The 17,484-nt window shown below is 39.4% G+C and overlaps 1 long non-coding RNA gene across 1 annotated transcript; it reads left to right on the forward strand.

The window, feature by feature from the left end:
• Positions 1–11: 11 nt before the first annotated feature.
• Positions 12–16,708, forward strand: LOC143418994 (uncharacterized). The gene is made up of 2 exons (XR_013098945.1): positions 12–113; positions 14,728–16,708. It is a non-coding gene; the product is annotated as an uncharacterized LOC143418994 (long non-coding RNA).
• Positions 16,709–17,484: the final 776 nt, after the last annotated feature.

Genomic DNA, 17,484 nt, shown 5'->3' on the forward strand with positions numbered 1-17,484 from the left:
TGGAGTCTGCTGTGAGCCGTAATCAGGCTGCAGATCCGCCTCAGCTGTTGCAGGAAGACCCGGCCCCTGCGCCGCTACATCACCGTTTCTATGGGACCCCCTCGCAGCCAATGGTAACGACCGCAAACCCGTTAACTTTATCGAAAATGAAACTACTGTTGGTGTTGCTGGCATTAGCTATATGCTAAACTCATATGTTTGTTCTTTTTTCCTCTTTGGCCTGCAACTTCTACGACCTTTCCCAAAAAGAAAAGAAAAAAATCTCTTCAGCAAATATTAAGCGCCGATTTTTACTGTAATGTTGAATTTGTAGTTATATATTTACTTAACGTGTGTTTCACGATTAAGCGAAATTCTGGTCTTTACATAATTGGATGTATAATTTTGCTGCGCACTAATTTAGGAGATTATTGGCTTTTGCTCTTTTATTCACCGTTTTTTTGGTGAAGAGTAAAATACAGAACATTATACAGTAAAGTGTTTTATAAAGTGAAATTGTAATAAATATAATTCAGTGTGTACCGATGGTAGAGGCCATTTCAGATTTACTGTCAAGTATATCTTTATATGCCCTTTTTTATCTCTTGCTGACACTTTTGCTGAAGGATGAAGGTAAATGTGGTATTTCTGCTTTTCCCATTGAAAAAACATCTGAATACCCATTCCAGCACTGACTGCTGATTTTAGGAATATGACAGAATGAGGACATACAGTGAGATCTAACTCCTCTAATTTAGATCATTTTGAATATTTCTACTATATCAGAGTAAAATAACAAAACTGAACCGATGATTTATGGTTTACCTTAACCTTTAATAGCTGGTACACAAATACTCAGAAATGTAGAACTTAAAATGTCCTCTTAAAATATATCACAAGATGCAAGCATGATGCTGAATAGCCTAAAATATTTTTAAAATGTGCTAAAAAAAGAGAGAGATGTAATTTTGCTGATTTTGTGTGAATTTGGTTAATAAACTGCAAAATAAATGAGAAAACAGGGCCTTTTTAAAATGTGATATAAATGTGCATCATAGAAATGTTGTAACCTCTACTAATCTAAACAGAATCACGTAACGACGAAGAAATAATAACTGAGTGTTAATTGTTTGGGCTCAGGTTGATGTAAGAAGGGCATGGGTGGAGGGACGGCTTGTGTTGTGTATCGAGGCTCAGCACTGGATGCGAGCCCAGCCTACAGCGTGTTTCCTCACAACAAGTCAGCTCTCAGAGGCCAACTGGTTTCCTGACTTTGTATAGGAACACAATCAAGCCCACGGGGCGAGGAGCATGGGGGTGGACCGACGTATTCTCACTAAAAATAGTGAAGCTGCTTTTTTAGTGTGTTTCTGCACACACTTAACCCAAGTGCTTAATACATGTACACACATATTGAAGACAAAGAAGAGTCCAGTCGCTCAATGAGAGGTGAGACATTTCAACACAAGCAAGAAGGTATTCGTGCAAACCCTTAAACAACGAAAAACAATCTGTTTATCGCACTGTGATCGGTGTGCGACTGTATTTCAGTGGAGGCCTAATTTTATAGCTTGCAGATTCAGTCTGAACCTTTATCCTGCACTGTACATCAGCAGCAAAGTGATTTTCTGATCAAGACACTGGGAATCGTTTCCTGTTTCTCTTCTCCTAAAATATACACATTTGCTTCTTTTTCTTTGTTTTGCATGACTTTAAATGTTTAAATATTTTTGTATTTTTCAAAAAAAAAAATTGAAGACAATTTCAAATTTTGCATATTAGCTGAATATGAGAAAATAATAATTTGTTGCTGCCCTCCATAAATTTGTGCACAAATAGGCAAACTTTAATGCTTATAAAAACTGAGAAATTCTGAATAAAGCAGCCTATGACTGTTATTATCGTAATGGTTCTGACCAGTGAAATTAAGGATTATAATCTGCTCTATAAACTGAGATAAAGATAAGTCGGGTTTTAAGGTTCTGTTCTTAGTAAGTAAATTTATCCTTTAAGATACAACTCATGAGCTGCTTCACATCAATTAAAACCAGCAAAACAAAAAAACATACCATCAGAAGTAAAATGACACCAGGATAAATGTAAAAAATGGAATTACAATAAAATGCTACCCAGTTAATATTCTTATAACTGGACAGGTACTGGACTTACACAATTTAATGGACGTTTACATTTTACTCAAATCTCCTTCCTAAAGGATATGTTTCTCATTTTGAGACGAAGCTCCTTGCCACAGGATGTAGTTCTACAGTTTATGGAAATGGTTTAGGGAGAAACTCCCCCAGTATACATTAGATAAGGGGAAGTGACTCTTCTCTACCAGAAGCTAGCAGCTAAATTATGCTTGAGTTTGGAAGATGTGAAAAAAAATGACATGTATTATGTTCTGTTTGTCTCTTTAGTAACACTCGCTGCCTATGAAATGTTAACTGTGTTGCTGAATGATCATTAATTTATTCAGCGTTTTCCATTTAAAAAAATGAAAAACATTAAAAAAAACATTTAAAAAAAAGAAGACGTGCATACGTAGATAATAGAACTGATCTGCATCACATTCAGTGATCATTTTCTGATGTTCCCTTTTACAAATATCATTCATTACATCAAATTCATGTATCAATTCCATCAGTTTGCCAAACCATTTTAAAGGAATAAAAATAAATTGCTTATAAATCCGAAGCAGATGAGATAACCATTCAAAAAGAAAAAAAGAAAAAAGTCATTGAGGCTCTAAACCTTTTATATACCTACATGTCACAGCCATCTTCACTGCTAAAGATAACTTTGTGCAGATGTACCAAACAAAATATGTCTTATTTATTATATGTCTCTTCGGCTGATTTTAAAAGAACACTTGATGTTGTTTGGAGGTGCACTCATAGACCTTTGTGCATGGAGGCTTTACATAATTGAGGGCTGAGCCATTTATGGTTGAAAAGAGATGTTTAGTTTTATTCTTTGTGGATTGCTTTCATACATTTGAGTATGTTTTTTCTGAGCTGAAGAAAAATGTGAAAATCAGTCTGCTCTTCTGGACTGGATGAGTGCCGCCTGCTTTTATTGATGAATGTATTTGTCAAAAAATGTTTCCTTTCAACTAAATCAGTAGTTTCAAAGTGGTCTTTTCTGTGTAGCATGATTTGTTTTTTATTATGTCTTTGGTTCCACTCCTTGGGCTACTGTCATTTTTGATAAGCATATAGTACAATATATGAATCCAAAATATTAGATCTTGCAAATGCAACATCCTGTCTAGTGATCTTCTCAGTTTAATCATATCATATCATATCTATTTTATATTTCACATGTTAACAAATGTACCCTTATTTAAGCTATCTCCTGTGATATTTCAACACATTATTTAACCTCACAATCTGTCCTGATGGGGGTCCTGCATTACCATCAATAAAGTGTCTTGTTAAATTACCCTTCATTGTATCCACAAGATAATCCACACAGTTCAGGACCATTAAATCAGATTTTTCCGCCCTCTCTTTCAAACCACAAACACCTGACAGAAGCAGAGCCTGTATAGTTCAGAGGCTCTGGATAAGCCTCATGTTTTATTTGCGAAAAGCGGCCCCATTGTCCCATAAGTCACCTCGCACAGCACTCTTCTGCTTCACGCCACACTGAGCCTGTCCTAGTGCGTTAGCGTCACCCGCTGCTAAAGCACTTAGCTTGTGTTCTCCGTGTCCTCTGTGGTACAGCCAAACATCCATTTTGAGGTCCTAGGAAACTTTGAAGCTTTTTCTCCCACTCACTAAGCGAGGGAGGCGCGGGATACATTTGTGACGTTTCATGAATACTTTGTCCAATAAATAACTCCCTTCATGAATACATTAAAACCAATCAAAGGCGTGGATGTTGCTAGGCTTTCATTCTAGATCCCATATAAACTGAATTTGCTTTTATTGAAAGAGCTTTATGCCACTAAAATGTGTAGGATGCTCTTCACCAGTGATAGCACCATTTATCCATTTGGTTGCCACATTTTTCTCCTGCCTTTTTTGCTAACACTTGTCAGACATTGTCACACCTGCTGTGAGAGCCAGAGAGGACAAGAGCGGGGTGACAAAGCAGCTTCTTGTGGTGGAAATCAATCAACCCGCATATACTGCACTGTGCAGATACATGCATCAGACATACCCACACTTCTACGTAGATTCATTGGGTATAACGTTTTACTTGTTAATTTCCATTTAAAGAGTAAGCAACATTTGTTGAGTAGTGGAAACAGCGGCCTCTGTGGCTGAAAGTGTTAACAACTGGATTTTGGTTCATTTAAATCTGCTGGTCTCAAGTTAAAGTGTTAAAAGGTCGACAGTCTATCAACAACTCATGGAACCAAAAAGAAATCCTTAATTAGCACAAGTAACAGTTAATGCTTTCATATGTCACATCTTTGTTGTTGCAATATTTATAACAAACAATGTGCAAACAAGGTGAATTATTATTATTATTGTTATTATTATTATTATTATTATCATATGTATTAATGGTTGAAAGGATAGAACTAGCTACATTAGTTGTTGAATGATTTTTAGCAAAAAACAAACACACATACCCCCCCCCCAAAAACAAACAAACAAACAAACAAACAAACAAACAAACAAACAAACAAACAAAACAAAACAAAACCAGGAGTAATGTTTTGAGTTTTCAAGATATTATTTTGTAAGTCAGGGAAATCTCAACCAGCACAGACTTTTAAAGTAGCCTTTTGAGCTACTATGAAGCTGTCACCAAAAATAAGTATTACTCACTTATCCAGATCACACAGACTAGTACTGATGCTCTTTTTGGCTTAATTTTGGTCTTCACGCAAAATAATGCTGTAAAGAGATCCATTTATTCATTAGTTTGCCACTACCTTTGTGAATAGGTTTTTTTTCTTTCTGTTGCTTAATGGTACAGTACTTATAGTTATTCAATTAAAAGTTGATAGGAGCAGATTTGTGATTTGTGGAAGCCAGTTTGTTCCCATACCATATTTAAATACAGTGGCTGGGAAGGACGTCTACGCTCTGACTAATGGCATTTTATCTATGTGGCTAGCGACCATCCAAATACATAGTATGCATAAGTCAAATGAGATGAAAAGTCATAGACATTCATGTGTCATGAAGAGACATTTAAATTTATCCCTGCACGTTTAGACCCTAGATATTAGGGAAGAAGGAAAAAGATAATGCTACCGGGATTTTAATAAAATGTCCTCCTCTTCCTCGCCTCATCTCCTGAACTGAAGTCAGGACTCTAAGACACAAAAATGTTCATAGACATGTTTATTCATTCCCAATATTGTTGCAATTACTTATTTTTCGCAGATTAGACATACAACCCTCCTTTCTCCAGACAGCTGACAATGAGCCAGTTAGACAACAACAACAGCTGGTTACAAGCTAATATTATGCCAGCTAACGTTAGGCTTAAAAGTTGTAAAATCAAACTTTGCCTCTGATAAACAGTTTTTGATTACATTCTCAGATAGTATATGAGAGTTTATTTATTAAGCATTATAGTCCAACAAAGTTACATCCACTTCAAAGAATGTTTCACTAACTGTGGTGAACGCTAACAGCTAACAGTAGCTAACAGCAGCAAAAACAGCAGCGCTTACTGAAAGAAAATCTCAGCAGATCCTCAGCAACTCATTTGTGGTTGTGATTTGATGCTTTATAAATAAATCCGAATTGAATTGAACTGAATTAAAAGGAAAACAAGGGATACAAATCGACTGAAGGGCCAGATGCATTTCTCAACTCCTGTGCCAGATCTTTTGGTAATTCATATTTCTTAAGAACCCGACAGTCAGATTTCCTATAGATATGTTTTCTTTTGGTCTACCATCTCTTCTTTAAAAAGAAAAAAATATTCTAATTGAGAAAAAAGATAATGTTAAAGAATTAAAAGTAGGGATAAAGTTACTGAAATGGACACATATTGTGCGGGTTAGTCTACAGTGAGAGTTTGTAAAGTATTAAAATAATCAATGAAATTTTTGAAAAAATAGGATAATAAGCGTTTTTCCTCTGAGAAATGACATAACACCATCCATCCACCTTCTTCTGCTTTATCCAGGGCCGGGTCACGTCACTACCCACAGCTCGTGACCATAAGTGAGGGTAGAGACGTAGATCGACCAGTAAATTGAGAGCTTCGCTTTTACGCTCAGCTCACCACGATGGACCGGTGCAGCATCCGTATCACTGCGCTGCAGCACCAATCCGTCTGTTAATCTCCGGCTCCCTTCTCCCATCACTCACGAACAAGACCCCGAGATACTTGAACTCCACCCTTTTCCGGCTGAGGACCATGGCCTCAGATTTGGAGGTGCTGATCCTCATTCCCACTGCTTCACACTCTGCTGCGAACTGTTCCAGTTTGTTCCCGTTCCACCCAATTTCACATCATCCATGGAAAGATGAGATTCTGAGCCCACCTATGTGAAAGCCCTCCGCCACTTGGCTGCGCCTAGAAATCCTGTCCATAAAAATTATGAACAGAATCAGTGACAAAGGGCAGCCCTGGCGGAGTCCATCACCCACCGGGAACGAGTCCGACTTATTGCCGGCAATGCGAACCAAGCTCTTGCAACGGTTGTATAGGGTTCCAATGGCCCGTAGCAATGGGCCAGACACCCCATACTCCCGTAGCACCTCCCACAGGACACCCCGAGGGACACGGTTGAATGCCTTCTCCAAGTCCACAAAACACATGTAGGCTGGTTGGGCAAACTCCCATACACCCTCAAGTATCCTTGAGAGGATAAAGAGCTGGTCCAGTGTTCCGCGACCAGGACGAAAACCGCATTGTTCCTCCTGTATCTGAAGTTCAACTAGCGGACGAACTCTCCTTTCCAGCACCCTGGCATAGACTTTCCCAGGGAGGCTGAGGAGTGTGATCCCCCTGTAGTTGGAACACACCCTCCGGTCCCCCTTCTTAAAAATGTGGACCACCACCACAGTCTGCCAGTCCAGGGGTACTGGGGTCTGCCAGGGGTACTGCCCCTGATCGCAACATTGTAGAGGCATGTCAACCAGGACAGCACTACAACGTCCAGAGCCTTCAGGAACTCGGGGCGGACCTCATCCACACCACGGGCTCTGCCACCAAGGAGTTGTTTAACTGCCTCAGTGACCTCCCCCCCGGAAATTGGCGGGTCATTCCCCTCATCCCCAGACTCTGCTTCCTCCTCGGAAGACATGTCAGTGGGATTAAGGAGGTCCTCGAAGTATTCCTTCCACCGTCTGACAATTTTCTCAGTTGAAGTCAGCAGCGCTCCACCAGCACTATACACAGTGCAGGTAGAGCACCGCTTTCCCCTCTTGAGACGCCTGACGGTTTGCCAGAATCTCTTCGAGGCAGTCTGAAAGTCTTTTTCCATGGCCTCTCTGAACTCCTCCCACACCCGAGTTTTTGCTTCAGCCACTACCCGAGCCGCATTCCACTTGGCCTTTCGGTACCTGTCAGCTTATAAACACATAAGAGTGTCACTTATGGACACTCTTATGTGTTTGTTATGGCCAAACTGTGATTTGCACAGAAGTCCAATAACAAAACACTACTCGGGTTCAGATGAGGGAGGCCATTCCTCCCAATCACGCCCCTCCAGGTCTCGCTGTCGTTACCCACGTGAGCACTGAAGTCTCCCAGCAGGACAACAGAGTCTCCAGGTGGAGCACCTTCCAGCACCCCACCCAGGGACTCTAAGAAGGCTGGGTACTTTGAACTGCCGCTCGGTGCATAAGCACAGATGACAGTCAGGACCCGTTCCCCGACCCTAAGGCGCAGGGAACAAACCCTCTCATCCACCGGGAAGAACCCCAACATACAGGTAGCAAGCCTTCTGCGGGTGGTGGGCCTGCGGGAGGATGAGCACATGTCCCCTTTTCGGGCTGTGACATAACACCCTTAAGACATTATGTCTCAGATGGCAAAGTAAGGCATAACATCAGTCACACTGGTCCACTATGGTGGGTTCAGTTTTTGATAAATGAGACTTTGAGAAGTGAACTCTGTTTAATACCTTAAATTGTATAAGTTACAACCTATTGTGTACCAAAGTGTACTTGAGCATGGCCTTATCCCACCATTAGCAGGAGAAGGTGGAGAAAGATTGAATCTAAAGTCTGCTACATAGTAATTCAGGCGAGTAATTCAGCCAATAAATCAAGTTATGAATATGTGAAAACCTCAGTTGCACAGGGGCAAGACTGCCACTGAATTTAAATTTTTGCAATGAAGATAAAGATTTGTCCTCCATTTATCCAGTTTGCTCACACCATCTTGAGATATACCAAGGGGTAATAGCTCTTTAGCCGTTGCCTTGTTGGTGCAAAAACACTATTTTATGTCTGTCGAACTTTGTCATGTCTGGTATTTTTGTATATTCCAGTAAAAAAATTGTAATAAACTTTCTGTTTTTGTGACAGGCTGCAAAGTGCCTAAAGATACAACTTAAAATTGTCTTTTTGTTAAGTTGTCTGTTATGTGTAGACACAACACTGCTTCATTCCTTGAGTTAGGGCCCATTTTTTCTGATGAATGATTGATGATTGGTCAGTGAAGTGAGCTAAAAAAAGAAATAAAATGTACTGCTCTGCAAATGGTCAGGTACACGGACTCGACTAAAAACTAATGCAAAAGCAGATGTCCAAAAAAAAAAAAAACCTTTCGGAATGCTTGGTCAGGACCACTTTAAAAAGAAGAAAATAAATCCTGGCTCCTTGTAATCAATATATAAAGACATAGGGGTGGCTCAAGACTGTGGCACAGCTTTGTAGCTATGTGGATACCATGCCATGTTTACTGTTGGGTTTTACAACAGCACCTGTACTCCACACAACTTTTAGTTTACTGATAAGAACGGAGACATTATTGACTGAAAACTCTCCTGGATGACTCATCACTAAAATCAGTTTTATCGATCAGCCCACAAATCCCCCGAGAGAAAAGAAGAAGCCCACTTCTGCTGTCGCTTCAACAACATCATATTCAGCTTCTGAGAACTTCAGTTCTTAGAATCTCACTTTGGATGAATTTTAGGTTTCATGACAGAAATCAGTGCATGAAGTTTTTTGTTAGTTTGGGTCTCTAATTCTTCACATTAACACATGATAAAGGGGCACAGTGTCGTGTTAATTTTGTTTAGTAGACTCTTGTTCATGTAATAAAAACATTGTTTACAAGAGTATTTATTTATTTATTTATTTATTTTAGAAAGAGGGGCAATACATATTAATGAACATTTTAACAAATGTAAATATGCCAGATTATAGCCTTGGGCTAATTTCCATCTGCAGACCCTCTGGCAGGTTGGTGTTAAACACAAGTTAGTAAAAACATACAGAGACACTATTTACAGGTCATGTGACAAGGACAAAAACAGTGATTGATTATTGTTTAATTGATAGACCTCACTGTCTCTCCAAGGTGCAGCACGTCTTTGTTACACTGATTGTGGACAGTCACCTTATCATTTTCATGAAGTTTCCTTAAGCATTTCCAAAGTTGAAGGTTCGTTTATGCACACAGCCTTTGAAGATTATGCCTATATATATAAGAAATGACGTACTACTGGCTTCTTGGATGAAATCAAGGTGGAAGAAGTCCCGTCCATCCTCCTGTCTGTCCATCCATCCATTTCAGAGTCGGGGGCCTGGCCCAGCTACCATAGGGTGTGAGGTCGAGTACAGCATGGCGGTGGGTGTTACTAGCCACTGTAGCACTGTGGGGTTAGGTTAATTGATGATTCTAAAGTCCTTTTTAAATTTTTAACCAGTCTTAACGCAATGGTCAACCAGCAAACCACTCAAACAGGAAGTGGGCAGTGATGCTACCAAACAGGAAGTGAGGTCATTTCTCAGCAACCATTTTAATGCATTGACACCAAATTAAATGCAAATTTTTGTTTGTCACAGACACGGTACAAAATGTAGCTTGTGTCAGAGCTCCGGACATAGCCGCGCCATTCCAGGGCTTGGTTTTAGCATGGGTGGTCTAGCCAGGACCCTCAAACGTGTGACTCTCGCTCCAAAAGTGTGTAGTCTTACCACTACAGTATCCAGCTGCCCAAACTTGGTGTATGGACTTCCAAAAGGCCCTACAGCCATGGTTTAAGCATTTTCATATTGAGCTAACATAGCAACCAGGAGCTCTGCTAAGTTGCTTGGTCCCATCATTGCTGTTTGCAGCTATATTTAGTATCTGTTAAAAACATCTATTATAATTCATTGCAGTGGAGGAATGAAAGCAGACAAACACAAGACTTTTTACATTGCTGGTTTCTTTTTCTTTATTATTTTTAGATGTCAAACCTTTCTTCATCTCTCCAGATGTACAGCACTGACCACTGTGGTAACATCCCTGTGTTCACAGCTTTACTGCAGGGGCCTTTGAATTTGTAAATTACTGAAGAGTCAGCATGAATCACCTTTTAAGAAAAATAAGGTCTCGGTTACATCAGGACTTCGTGGCACAACAAATATGATATTCTATCATTGCTACACACTGTAACCCCAGTTCATTGCCTCCACCACTCTTGGATCTCAGAATTGTTATGTTTTCCAAAACGACAACAAAGTTGGTGCCAGCAGTGACTATGTTTATTGTTTCATACAAAGCAGAAAACAAAACTGTGAGCTAAAAAATGTTCCGAAAGATTTGCCAGATCACGGGACTACTGCGAGACCGTGTGTTACATATTGTTTGCAGCTTTGAAATAAAAAACAAATTTTTTTTTCTTCTTCTGGCAGTCTGTTGGTCTCTGTTTTTCTCACACTCGTTTTTCAGTCTTGCAGAAATGACAGAGCAGAGATGATCATGTTCTTAATCTTATAAGGTATTTCCTATTATGCTGAAACACTCCCACTTTGAGCATTCCTAGCAAGAGGAAGTGCAGAAGAAATAACCCGCCGGGACCATTTAAATAGTAATTTTCTCATGAAGTCAAACTTGCAGATAAAGGGGGGGAAAAGTCCACTGAGATTTTCCTCATCATGGGAAAATGTGAATGAAATTGCTTTTCTGAATCATACTCCAAAATAAAAGTCAGCAAATTGAACACGGCAAACTGCCTGACTACTGCACTTTAGAGGTGGTGCTGTTGTGAAATGCAACGTTACTATGAACTTAGTGAAAAACAAACACTTTCACAACATCCTCCCACAGAATTAAGGCCTTAACTTCCTGTTTGTGTATGGAGTATGGGACATGGAGGGTTATGCTATTTAAACCAAAGGGCAGCAGATTCCCATCTAACAGGGGCTGGTGGAATCTGAAAGTCTGCTGCCAGCTTCTCAAGGGACTGAAAAACGGGTGGGAAAAGTTAAAATAAAGGAACTGAAGTAAAACATATGGAGTTCAGCTGGGAAGAGAAGAGCCATGTGGAAATTCATATTTATTTTACTTTTTGGCAAATGTGCAATTAAAAAAAAAGAAAACAAAACAAAACAGTTTCTTCACCAAGATGGTTACATTGTTTTTTCTGTGTTGGTCCAGATCTCCACTAAAACTCAAAATCATTTGTCTGCCTGTTACTGAATGAAGCATATTAATTTTAAAAATAATTCACTAAAGCTTAATATGTAAATAAAACAATCATGCTGGAAGCAGACAAGTGAATGAAAAGGGTTTCATGAAACAGGCTTCAGGGATGGACCTCCAAGCAGCGGAAAGACACATTAACTAAACTATGTTGTTGCTTCCTTAACCCAATCTCCAATCTGTAAATAAAGTGAATGCGCTCTTATTCAAAGTCTCTCCAGAGACCAAATAAGATGAATGCGTAGCGTGAATGACAGAGAAAATATGACGGAAAAACTGGCTGGGATCTCTTGCTTGATGTTTTATTGTGAGGATTTTCTGTTAAAATCTTTGCTGCATGTAATATTTAACGCTAGTAGGAGGATGGTAGAGGGTAGCTGCAGATAACTATTCCCTCATCACAGGGATTTCCAACACGGGAAGACCTTTAGATAACAATCAGACCCCCACCCTTCACCCTTTTCCTTCACTTGTGGGTACTTTTTGTAGCACCCAAAACAAGCAGACCATCTTGTGCCGCACATTTAGACTGTGTTTGAACTCTTTTTTTTTTTTTTTTTTTCTCAGCTGTGAGACATGATAATGTTCTGTTTTTGGGCAGCGCCTCTGGAATGTAAACGACCCGCTGCCCACTCATAAACAGAAGACTTCATAACAGCTGTGTAGCAGTGTTAGGGGGCCTAATGAAATACGGTTAAATCTCAATTTTCACTTGTAAATCTCATCACATTTGCAGTCATTTATTGAACGATAACATTATTATTAGTGATTTCTCACAGGGAATTTCTTTAATAAACTCATTTCCACTTGTTAGACTAGCGGTGTGTGTGATTGTATGGGTTTGTGTAAACATTCTGTAGACTTTAGCCACTGAACTAAAACCGTTTGTGTTTTCTCAACACCCCTTCCCCTCTGTTTTAGTCACTTTCATATGATCCAGATGTTTTGTGAGTTAGCCAAACTAACCAACCTCAAAACACAAACTGAGTTATAATTCTGACAACTTTAAAGCTGACCTGTTCAAAGATGGAAAATCCAAATATGGTTGAACAAATGTAAACCCCTTGCAGCCCATATACTTTTTTCCCCCCACAATGTTACTTATACAGGCTCTAAGAGGCTTTCAGAGCGCTGTGACGACAGTTAAACGGGCCTCTGTCTACCGCCAGTGCAAGCCGAGAGCTGCGGTGTTCTATTTTTGTGGTGTGATGAATGAGTCAACTGTGGAGATGATATGAAAGTTTCCAGCAAATCACTGAGGCTATAACCTGTGATGTGCTGGTTTGTAACCGGCACAAATGGGTGAAATATGTGACGTTGAGCGTGGCAAGGTGCAGAAGCTCAAGCAAGTTTGTGACTCTAAAAAAAAGGAGTGAAATTCAAAACCACATTTCAGGTTTCCTGAAAACAGAGAAAATCTAATGCACTTTTTGACTTCATACCAATATACAAATACACATAATATTATCACAGAATGAAAAGCGACTCATTTTGTAAGACTTTATCCAGAGAGCTTGGATCAATGGATTTTATTTAGCCATCTTAAGTCCAACTTAAGTCCAGACTGAAATCTTGCAACACCCTCTGAGTGGATTGCCATTTATGTTTTTTACTTGTGTTTTTACTTATGGTGCCCAGATGTGCTCATGTTGTCAGTGAACTGAGCAAATAGCTCTTGCTACTAAAGAACATTCTAGCGATCAATGCACATGTATTGGACGGTAAAGAGTAATATGACCTGTTGTTGTAGCTACTGCTAAGAGCACTTCAGACAGATAGCACTGAAGAAAGTCCAATGAAGGAGTTTTAAGAACAAAATCAGAAGACATCCTGACACAAAAAAGCTAACGTGCATGAGTCAGGATGTCACCCACACTGGCAGCCAGTCTGAAATGTCTCATTGAGTTGAGGCATTTGGCTACTCTTGGGAAATACACTAATGATTAAGTAGTGGACCACCTAAATATTACACCTGTAGGAGCTGCTCAGCCATGGAAACCCAATCCATAAAACTCCTGGTGCACAGTTTTTCTGCTGATGTTTTATGCCAGAGGACCTTTGGATCTCTGCAGTTATTGGGTTTAATGAATTCATTATGTAACTTTATGTGTTCAGACACTTCATGGCTGAGTTGCTGTGGTTCCTAAATCTTCCCACTCATCCAATAAGACCACTTATCTAAGAGCAAGAAATGTAAAAAAAAACCAAACCCTGACATGTTGCAATGGTGACGTCAGATTATGCTCTTTAGAACACCTCATCCTTTCACAAATGTTTGTAAAGGCAGGCTGCATGGCTAGGTGGCTGGCTTTATACACCTGTGGTAATGGGACAGAAAATGCCTGAATATAAAGATGAAGAGGTGTGACCTAATAGTTGTGTTTCTATAGTATAATTGCAAGCAACATGAATGCATGTGCATACTTCTCTTATGAAAGTATTCTGTCTATGATTCTTCAGTAGTTTGAAACAGCTCTTTTAGTTTGGGAATTGTCAGAGTCTGACGTGCGTTCTACTGAAAAGGAAAAACTCAGAGCAGCTCAGTTAAACAAATGCAGAAATAAACCATACTTTTGGTCAACCTAGTTGTAAATTCTAAACTGTGAACTATGAATATGAATTTGTTCCTTTTAAACAATATGAACTAAACTTGTCCTTGCAAAACTTGAACTTGTACAACACTGGCTAAATAGGGATGAAAAATCTTGAAAGCTCTTGGATAGCGTCACATTCATGTCACTTTTATAGATCAATAATAATAATACTAATAATAATAATACGTCTGGCAATCTCTGGAGTCTTCATTTTCTATAAAATTTGTAGGTTAAAAATAATTTTAACCTATCCAACATCCAACTGAAAATTGTTCACCTGTGAGAAACACTGCTAGCAAAGATTGATTTTTTTCTATTCAGCAGGCAGCAGGCAACTCCATTTATTATAAAGCTGTTGCCATTTCTCACCAGTCCGTTTCATAAATAGACTCACTTGGATTGCCTAACCTGATATATTAATGTTCATTCATGTAGATTTGCCATTTTTGTAGCACCAACTGCAACTGATTTACTACTAAGTTCAACTGCTGCTAACGTGCTGGTCATCAGCCCTATCAGCCTCATTTCCTGCCTTTTCCCATGACTAACCTGGTTCTCTCTCTTGTTCCACTGCCTTGGATTACAGCTGGTGATGCTAGTCCTTGTTGTTCTCCATGACTTAGAGGGACAAAACCTGCAGCAGGTGGACAACTGCCGTGGTGAGCTCAGCAAGACTGCAGAGTAGAAACTACGAAGTGCAGTCTGTGGAGTTGGAGTCCATCTGTAGCAGGAAAGACTGCCTGGAGAGGCAGCTGGTTATACTATCAGTGACAGTTTTCACAAAGTGTTTGCAAATGAACTACTTGGAGAGAAAGACCTTATATAAGGTAATTACTCTGTGTGCCTTCTTTGGGATGACAGAACATTTAACCCCCACTAAAACCTCCAGATCTGTGAGAAACACTTTTAGCAAACATTGTACTCTTTCCTAGATGCCAGCAGGGGTGATTGTTTACATGTCTATGAGAAAATTATCCTGATTTATTACATCAGAAAACATTTTCCTAGTTTTAAGTTTTAATTTATTTTAAAAATTGTATTGTGTATGTATGAAGTGTCTTCATTCCTCGGTCAGATCCACTTTCCAGACAGCAAGATGGTGACAGCCAAAAAGCCCAGTGAAGGCTACATGTAGCTACTGGCGGTTAGTTAATTTCAGTTTTCCATCTGTTATAAAGTGTGTGATTTCTACCAATGTTTAATTTGCAAATGTCAGCATGCTATCAATCTATACGTAGACATTATATATGCAAAAGTACTCGTCACTGTTAACATGCTAGCAAGATGCTGCTGCCAAGATGATCTCACAGTGTCTTAGCTGTTCAGTCAGATCTACTCCTCAATGCATTTTGAGATAAGTGGGGCCAAGCATAGATATGCCTGAGAGTTGTATTTCAGAGGTTTTCAGAATCAGACGCTCAGCAGTTAGAAAGTTAAAAAGGAAGTATCTCAAAAAACCCCAACATCATATGTTCTTTAACCATGTTTGCACATACTTCTTACTTCTTCTTTGTTGCCACATTTACTGTGTCCTCAGCCCAGGCTTGAGTACGGTGCAAGTCCTTTGGTAGCGATGGTGGGTAAATCTCAAAGAGCATCAATCACTGGACTCCAGTCCAAACACATGTTCAACGCACATTCTCCTGTTCCTTCTCCGTGCCACAGATCTCAGGCATGGCTCTCATCTAATGGACAATAACAAGGCAGTTAAGAGCAGCAGGACCGAGTTCAGTCCCACTCAGAGACACTAAATCAATCTGTCCCAAATAAACACCAGGCTTTTACGCCATTTGCTCATCCTGAAGCCTGAGCTTGGAAAGTAACATCTCTAATTTATTACAATCCAGCTACAAACGGATGAAGACTTTATGTTACCTAGAAGTAAGACTGTGCTGTCAGTGCACTCGTGAGTTGAAATATCTTTGCTCTTCCCCACATTTCTCCTGGTTATCATTTTTCTTTTCCGTGAAATCTAAACATGCCTTCCTGGAATTAGGAGAAGCTATTTTTAGGGATTCTGTCACAGGCTGGGTCTCTGACCCAGCGCTCTGAGTTCATGTTTGTATTTGTCTCATTTTGTTATGTGATTTAGTTTGTGTTATTTCCTATCTGCCTTTAGTTTAGGCAGTTATTGTTCCTGGGTTTTCTATGTTTTGGGGTTTTGTATTTATTCATCACATATTAGGTCTGTTAAGTTGTGTTGTCATGTTTTAGTTTTAGTATTTCCTGTTTTATTCTGACAATGTCATGTGTTCTTTGTATTTAGCTTTCCTCTCCTGGTCCTGTCATTAGGTTTATGTCTGTCAGCTGTTTCCCCCATGTGTCTCCACCTCCCCTGATCACCTCATGTATGTATTTAAGCCCTTTGTTTTCTGCATGCCATTGTCAGGTCGTCTGCTCATCCATGTCTCATCTCCAGGTACCCATGTCAGTTCACTATGGTTAAGGTTTTTCATGTTTTGTTATTAGTTCACCCAGTTTAGGTTATTGTTTAGTTTTCACCGATGCCCTATTATTTTGTACCCTCGTTGCTAACCTCAATAAACGGCTTGTTTTGTTAATCCACACCACGTTTTGGTCTGCGTTTGAGTCCTCCTCTGCAACACATACGGTCTGCCCCAGTCAGACCGTGACAGATTCAGCATATTTCAGACAAAAAGGGAAATGTTTAAATTCAGACTTTTAAAAAAATCGTTTTTTGCACAAATTTTTGCACTTCTTAAAAACCGACTAATTTTGTAATTTTCTGATTAAGTTCAAACGTCTTCCAAGGTTCAGACACATTACAGGATAAAATGAACCCCTTTTCTTTTAAATGTGCTAGCTCATTTATTATATTAAGCTTAATTAATTACAGTTTAGCTGATATAGGTTTAGTGCAAAGAGAGTGAGAGCTGACAGTTTGGGGAGACTGAGTAGCAGGGCAATCGAGCCTATGTTATGAATTATAAAGATGTGGTATTAAAAAAAAATCATTTCACATTAGTGTACACTGTGGTTCAGTACTAGCAGTGAACTAAACGTGTTCACTCTGGACAAGAAAACAAGGAAATTACTTTTTAATGGCATTTAATTAGTCTTATGCACAAAAAAGGCACGCGCCAGTCAAAAAATCCTTGTGAGGAAACATCTGCTTTATGTGCACAAATGTGTTCCGGCAAGCACGGGGATATGTGGCCGTGCACAAATACTTTGGTTTCTAGGTTTAATGGGACAGACGTGGCAAGCACTTCTTGACTTTTTTATATTTCCTTTTGGAAAATTTGACAAGAAAAATCTATGTTAATAATTTTGTTAAAATTTCCATTCATAGTATCTATAAAATGAAAAAGTTTTTTTTATA

The sequence above is a fragment of the Maylandia zebra genome, linkage group LG1 (genome assembly GCF_041146795.1).
Source record: "Maylandia zebra isolate NMK-2024a linkage group LG1, Mzebra_GT3a, whole genome shotgun sequence".
NCBI lineage: Eukaryota > Metazoa > Chordata > Actinopteri > Cichliformes > Cichlidae > Maylandia > Maylandia zebra.